This window comes from Pistacia vera, unplaced genomic scaffold, assembly GCF_008641045.1.
Source record: "Pistacia vera cultivar Batoury unplaced genomic scaffold, PisVer_v2 Contig578, whole genome shotgun sequence".
NCBI classification, from domain to species: Eukaryota; Viridiplantae; Streptophyta; class Magnoliopsida; order Sapindales; family Anacardiaceae; genus Pistacia; species Pistacia vera.
Window position 1 is genome coordinate 1,026,701 of NW_022196421.1, and position 8,122 is coordinate 1,034,822.

The 8,122-nt window shown below is 32.7% G+C and overlaps 1 pseudogene; it reads left to right on the plus strand.

Annotated features, from left to right (window-relative positions):
- The first annotated feature begins 1,813 nt into the window (after positions 1-1,813).
- Positions 1,814-4,017, plus strand: LOC116109328 (annotated as a pseudogene).
- The last annotated feature ends 4,105 nt before the right edge of the window (positions 4,018-8,122 follow it).

Sequence of the window (8,122 nt, forward strand, 5' to 3'; positions counted from 1 at the left end):
TTGGCATAATGTGTTCCAAAGCGTTAGAAATGATGATCTTAAAATGATAAAAATGATAGAGCCTTAAGAAAAATATTGTTGGCCACAACCTTAAGAAAGGGTGGTCTTAGAGTAAACGGTGCCAGTGCCTTAAGAAGTAATGGTCTTAAATGATAAAGAATGATAGAGCCTTAAGAAATGGTGGTCTTACATTGATAAATAATGGCAGAGCCTAGAAAATGTCTTATATTGATAAGATGCTAAAGCCTTATGTAAGGGTGGTCTTACATTGATTATAAATACCAAACCCTAAGAAGAGTGGACTTATGTACTAGAGCATTAAGAAAGGGTTAGACTTGGGTGCTAGAGCCCTAAGAAATGATAGACTTATATTTGGTTGCCCAAGAATCGATTATTCGGACCTTTTGAGGAATAGCTTAATGTTACATGCTGAGAGTTTCATACCCAAACTATTAACCTATTGGTGGACAATAGATGGACTTCTCTCCTTATAAATCTAAGACCCCCCATTTTCCTTTCGATGTGGGATCCATGACACTAGGAGTCAATTGTACAGGTTTTCTGAATGCTAATAATTGACTACTTAGGTTCTTGAATCCCAAGAATCGACTGTTGGGTTTTTAAGGAGTCTGCGAATCAACCATTCGGCGAGGTTTCCTAGCTATGAGTGAGGCCTTTTTAATAGCTTTGTTTGGCCTAGAATCTTCTATGGGCAATGTGATGAAATTTGGCCTATTTAACAAAGATGATCATCAACACATGTAAAAAATCTACAAAGCTACACTTTATTTTAAGATTTTTTTTTTTTTTTTTTTTTTTTTTTTTTTTTTTTGGTTTGCTTATGCTCTTTTGTGTTTAAGTGAAAACAAAACTCCACAATCCACATAAAAATTTCTAGTGAAAGCAGGACTCCATAAGTTGCGAACAATAGAAATTTTGCTAGAAAAGTAAGAATACAATCAAATGAGAGAAACTAGAGCTTTATGGAAAAAATGGAGAGAAACTAGAGCTTTATGGAATAAAATGAGAGAAACTAGAGCGTTATGGAATATATGACAATTTTAGAAATAACTAAAAAAAAACAACAAAAAAAATAACTTCACAAAATTTGAAATGCTTAAGATAAGGCCGTGTTTAGATAGAAAACAAGAGCTTTCATAAATTCATATTTTTTTTTCTGTTTTGAACAATAAAAAATGCATTTTTAGAATAAAGAATATTTGATATTAATCCTCTTATAATATGTACATTTCTAAACTGCCATATATAATAATATGTAATATAAAGGAAATGGGATATTTATCGAATAGAGTAAATATTCTCGATATGCCATGTCATTTAATTCCGTTGATTAATTATAACTATATCTCTGCCTTTGATAAATTAAGAAACCAGCAAATTGGTTAGGAATTCGTTCTAATTAAATAAATATCTTCAACAAAATGATACTGATGTTAGTATGGTGAAAAGAATAGATAATTCCATAAATAGCTTGGAAAATCATAACTGTTAGCTTTATTATTGTATTCTTAATATAGAATTTGATGAGGTTAGTCCACGCATAATTACTAAATGGAAAAACAGAAACTAAAAAAGGGTTGTGGTTTGATACGACAATTGATCTAATCAGTTTTAACAAAATACTGTTGGAACGAATTGTGCTTTTTTTGTCGTATCCCTTAACTATGTGTTTCTCTACGGATTATACTATAAATATGTGCATGCTAGGTGTTTGTTACTCAAAACATTAAAATTATTAATATTCTACTATTCTTGTAATACGAAAGAACAAGAATAGTAGAGACAACAAACCATGGCGGCAATTGTCATTAGCCTCATGTTCATGTTGAGTTTCACTCCATCAATAGCCATTCTCGGGTGATCAACGGAAAGGAGCCAAGCACCTTATCAACCTACATTGTTTACGTAACAGAGCCAAAAGAGGGTAGGTTTTAACACAATCATTGGAAAGTGATAGAAAAGCTGGTATAAATCATTTTTGCCAGTTTCCACATCTAACTCGGATGAGAACAACGCATGGTGTATTCCTACAACACTGTGGTTAGTGGTTTTGCTGCAAAATTATCGCCAGAGGAAGTTAAAGAAATGGAAAAAAAAACAGGGGTTTGTGGCAGCCCATGTTGAAAAGATATTGCCTTTGCACCAACGCATAGCCCTAACTTCTTGGGTTTGCAACAAAATATAGGATTTTGGAAGGAATCGAATTTTGGCAAAGGAGTGATTATTGGAGTTTTGGATACAGGAATAACTCTGGTCACCCTTCGTTCAACGATGTAGGAATGTCTCCACCACCACCAAAATGGAAAGGGATGCGATTTAGTTGGGGCGGCTTGTAATAACAAACTAATTGGGCAAGAAATTTTGCAAATAAGAGCACACCTTTTGACGACGAGGCATGGAACCCACACGGCAAGCACAGCGGCAGGAAGCTTTGTAAAAGGAGCTAATGCGTTGGTCAGGCCAACGGTGAGGCAGCTGGTGTAGCGCCTTTAGCTCATTTGGCGACGTATAAATTTGCAATGAAGCAGGTTGTCGTGAGAGCGACATTTTGGCTGCAATGGATGTTGCTATTGCCGATGGAGTTGACATGATTTCGCTTTCAGTTGGTGGTGGTTCCACGGCTTTCTTTAATGACGCTATTTCATTGGCTTCATTCAGGGCTATACAAAAGGGCATTTTTGTGAGCTGTTCAGCGGAAATTCCGGACCAGCTCCCAAAACTTTGTCTAATGAAGCTCCATGGATTCTAACCGTAGGAGAAGCAACTCTGATAGAAGCATAATCGCAACCGCAAAACTTGGAAACGGAAAAGAATATGATGGCGAAACCCTTTTCCACCTAAAACTTCCTTGACACAATTGCCTCTTGTTTATGCTGGTGCTATTGCTAATGGTAGTCAAGAATCTGCATGGTGCAAACCAAGATCATTAAGAAATGGTAATGTTCAAGGCAAGGTAGTGATATGTGAGAGAGGTGGAGGTATAGGAAGAATTGAAAAAGGGAAAGAAGTCAAAGAGGCTGGTGGTGCTGCTATGATTGTCATGAATGACGAGGATTCTGGTTTTACTTCCTTAGCCGAAGCTCATGTACTCCCAGCACATGTGAGTTATCAGCAGGGATGAGTATTAAAGCCTATACAAACCAACACCTTCACCAACAGCAACAATCTTGTTTAAAGGAACTATAATTGGTAAAATCTGCTCCAGAAGTCGCTGGTTTTTCTTCAAGAGGCCCCAACGTACAAAGCCCCGAATCTTGAAACGGACATTATTGGACCAGGTGTGAACATTCTAGCTGCTTGGCCGTTTTCTATAGAAAACATCACTAACACAAAATCAACATTTACATGATTTCTGGAACCTCAATGGCTGCCCTCTCTTAGTGGTGTTGCAGCGTTACTGAAAAGTAGCCATCCTGACTGGTCACCAGCAGCCATAAAATCTGCCATCATGACCACTGCGGTGATATATTAATCGGGAAAACAAGCCAATTGTTGACGAAAAGCTTTTACAAGCTAATGCCTTTATGATTGGTGCAGGCCATGTTAACCCATCAAAAGCAAATGATCCAGGACTAGTTTATGACATCCAACCGAATGATTACATTCCTTATTTATGTGGCTTGAATTATGATGACAAACAGGTAGCAACCATTGCAAATCGTGATGTACAATGCTCAAAAGTTAAAAGAATAACTGAACCACAGTTGAATTATCCTTCTTCTCTATCATCATGAAGACCGATGCTCCTCAGACATACACTAGAACAGTCATAAATGTTGGTAAACCTGATCATCCTATCGTGCTCAAATTCTTCCACCAGCAGGAGTAAGCATAATTGTGAAACCTACGTTGTTGACCTTCAGGAACACCAACGAGAACGCTACGTACTCTATCACATTTTCCAAGACCAACGAACTGTTGGAGAATTTTCGGAAGGAATTTGAGTTGGTTTCAACTGACCATGTCGTTCGAAGCCCAATAATTGTCTCCTTTTGAAACAAAAGCAAGAATAGTGCTACTAAATTGTTGAGTACGTTATATAACTTGTGCTACTAAAAGGTGCACATCAAAGTTAATTTTACATCTATTAATTGCATTTTTCTAAGGAATATCCATTGTACTCTAAAGGCTTGACATCTACAAGAACCTTGATTATATGTTCTTGATACTTCCGCTTTACTAGGGAAGTTAACCATGCTTATTGTAATGCAGTATTCTAATTACACAAATCAGCCTTTGTCTACCTTATCAGTAGTGTTAGTCAAAATCAAATATGTTATTGTTGATAATGTCTAGACATTTATTGGTTTTCCCAAAGCACCTTTTGTATTCTCAAAAAACAAATAATTACTTCTAAATTTTAAATAAATAATTTATATAACATTAAAGTGATACGAACTTAAATCACTCATGCAAGTTGAGAAGACTACCTAAATATTATGTGGTCTAATCCTACAATCGATGTTATTTTTCCAATTTATTCTTCTCATCCTTTCTATTAAACTCATGCCAGTTAGATCCTATTCTTCTTAAACAACCATGTTTATTTATTATAATATTTTTATTCATGTTCCATCTATTGCTTTTTTATTCCTAATTAATCCGAACACATCTATCAATAACATAATACCCTTCTCATTATACTTTTTCATTGATGTGATTGATATTTTGATGATATCTCATGTTGTACCATGTGCATACTAATCAAATATCTAAAATATTTAATATACCTATATAGAAATTAATATGAATGCGAACCGTTTACATTTAAATATAAGTAAGACTTGACATTAAATGATTAATACAACTATCATTATTTTACAAACTATTAAAAACAGATTCAGATAAGAACGATAACTCCTATTAATAATAAACAAACATTATCTAAGCAATAGAAACACCAAAAAAAGAAGAAAAAGAAATTGTTCGCTACCTACACACAAACTATATAAACCACAGATACCATATCAACAACATAATTTTCATATACTTGCATCCAAAAAACAGCACCAAGACATCATGATTCCTTTGAAATTAACAAAAAAAACAACCCACAGGTCTATTACAATTACCATAAGAAATTCTACAACGAATCATTGTAAAAGCAACTGACAAAGATCATACCACTTTACAAGCAATATGATTAATTTAAGTTTTACTAAAACATCGTATTTCATTAATCTATTGATTTCATTGTTTTCTTACTCACACAGAAAATGATATTATACAGAATGGTTAAATAGACAACTAATAACAATAAGATAGTACTTTGTTCCGCAACAGTCTTATAACAATAACGGTTAACCATAGAAATGACTCTGCCGAACCATCTGCATCTTTAGTTGTTAATATTTTTTTAATAAACAAAAAACAAAATGCATTTTAGGATCCATATTTAAGTGAGTCATATTTGGTACACTTATTTATTCTTAATTGCTTAATCATAAGGTAATGGTATTATCATGCCCAACTGTGGATTATTTTTTCTTTTTTTAACTATTATAAATCTTGTGCTTCAAAACCATTACTTACCGTACAATTTACAGGTGCAAATCTCTGAACAAACAAGCAAACATAAAACAAATATTACAAAGAATGGACATTTCGAAACAACATCACAAACTACCAACAATAACGACAGTGGGACTTTCAATTCTAAAGACACTTGCAGAAGCAGAAAATAAACAAGCTTTGCTACTACTGAGAACACATATGTTCTTCATCGAACATGATACATATATGGGATTAAAACTATTGATTGCAGTTTGCCAACAATATAAAATGCAAGCAATATATCACACTGTCGTTGCTCTGCTTACTGTACATGACAACAGAGGTATACAAATTCTAATGAAATTAGTAAAACTACCTGATCATTTCTACAAACTGGAATATTGCAGGAAAGAATTCAAGTCCTTCACTCCAACTGCAAGAATTCTTATTAAGAGACGAATATTCGGGACTTGCAACAAGAAGAATCAAAATCGTTTACACTAGGACAGATCAACGTCACCAGAAAATCTCACATGTCATAGATGTAACATGGATTACCAAATAGTCTATATGAAATTTAATTTTTAGTAACTNACATTTAAAAAAACTTTTGTACCATTATTGATCAAACAAGATCAAAGTCAAACTATATGCATTTTTCATAACCATATTACCGAACCATAATTAAAAAATTAATAAATATATTATGACATCGTCATATCATCTCTGACTTTGATCACATTGTTTGTTTATCATAATAACTCAACATCTTGCCGAACCATTATTAACTACCTAACAAATATGTTGCACACTTAACAAAATATTTATTATGGTTTTCTTTAATGTTGTACGGATAGTCTACTAACGTTTCGTCTTACCTTTTCCAAATCATTATTAACACTTTTTCGATCGACATGTTTATTTGGTACCAATTATCTGCTCATATTCCACCTTTTCGTATCATATTCTCCTATAAATATTGCTCTAACATCAATCACCCATTTAACTTTCTTCGGATACTATACACTTTAACTGTTCATTTCTTCTCCAAAACTTAATTCCAAAATGGCTGACAAAACATCACAACCAAAAGAATCTGCAACGAATTCCAGCAACGACCTCAACAACAATAATTCTCCATCGAAGCAACCAGAAGGTATAAATATTGCACATCTTTTGTATGCTATATTACAAAATCACAAACAAAACGATGATACATATTTGCCACAATACAAAAGCCATTAAAAAAAAATTTGAATGTGTCGAGAATTCATCTCATAATTATATTTACACATTCATGTTTCCATATATTTATAAAATTTGATTGTATATTGTTTTTGCAATTGTTTTAGACATTTTTCAGGGAATGCTGGAGTTGAGGGAGATGTTCAAAAAAGTTGAGAATAGTCTGGATGATCTACATACTACACGAGAAAAATTCAGAGAAGTCATTGACCAGATGTTACAAATCATGAAATCTGCCATGGATATTATTTATAACCTAAACAAAAGAGAGTATGCACATGCAATAGAGGAACTCAACAACTATAAGAAAATAGAAAATAAAGACTATATCATCCAAACCCACTTCACAGTATGAAAAAGCGATGTACTTATTTCTTTTATAATAAAAGTTTTATTCTCTATATTCAATTTTATCTTAATTTTAGTGTACTCATTAATTGATTGAAAATTGTGCTCCATGACAACACCTTAGTTTTGATTTAATTCTTCCATCTTCACACATTGGATGAGTGCAAATAATAATTATATAAGTACATTACATAGATAAATCATCTTCACTGGAAAGAATCCTGTACTATGAGAAAAAAATTTACCAATCAATGTCAAACATGGAAATGAACTCAATATAAATTTTAAGTTCAAATAATTGATCTTCATGATATTAATTGATGTTAATAATTACAAAGGTACAATTATTAATTTTATATTAACAAAACTCTGTACATATATAGAAGTTATATTTACTCTAAAACTTGTATAATCTAACAATTATTATCTCTCAATCTAATTACTTTATTCTGTTACAATAAATTTGTTTACAACCTCGAGTAACACGTTAAGATAAATGATTTTTTTTATCAACCAAATTAAATTTGATTCTGTTATGTGATAACATCAATACCCCTACCCGAACCACATTCACAATCCAGGCAATATTTTTATTATCATCATGACGATTTCTTACTTGAATACTTAACAAAATATTATTACGTTTACTACCGTTTCATACCTCTTATCCAAAAAGTTTATAACGTTTTCAATCAATATGTTTACTTTCTAGACATTTATTGGTTTTCCCCAAAGCACCTTTGTTTCTCAAAAAACAAATAATTACTTCTAAATTTTAAATAAATAATTTATAGACATTAACTGATACGAACTAATCACTCATGCAAGTTGAGAAGACTACCTAAATATTATGTGGTCCTAATCCTACAATCGATGTTATTTTTCCAATTTACTCTCTCTCATCCTTTCTATAAACTCATGCCAGTTAGATCCTATTCTTCTTAAACACCATGTTTATTTATTATATATTTTTTATCATGTTCCATCTATTGCTTTTTATTCCTATTAATCCGAA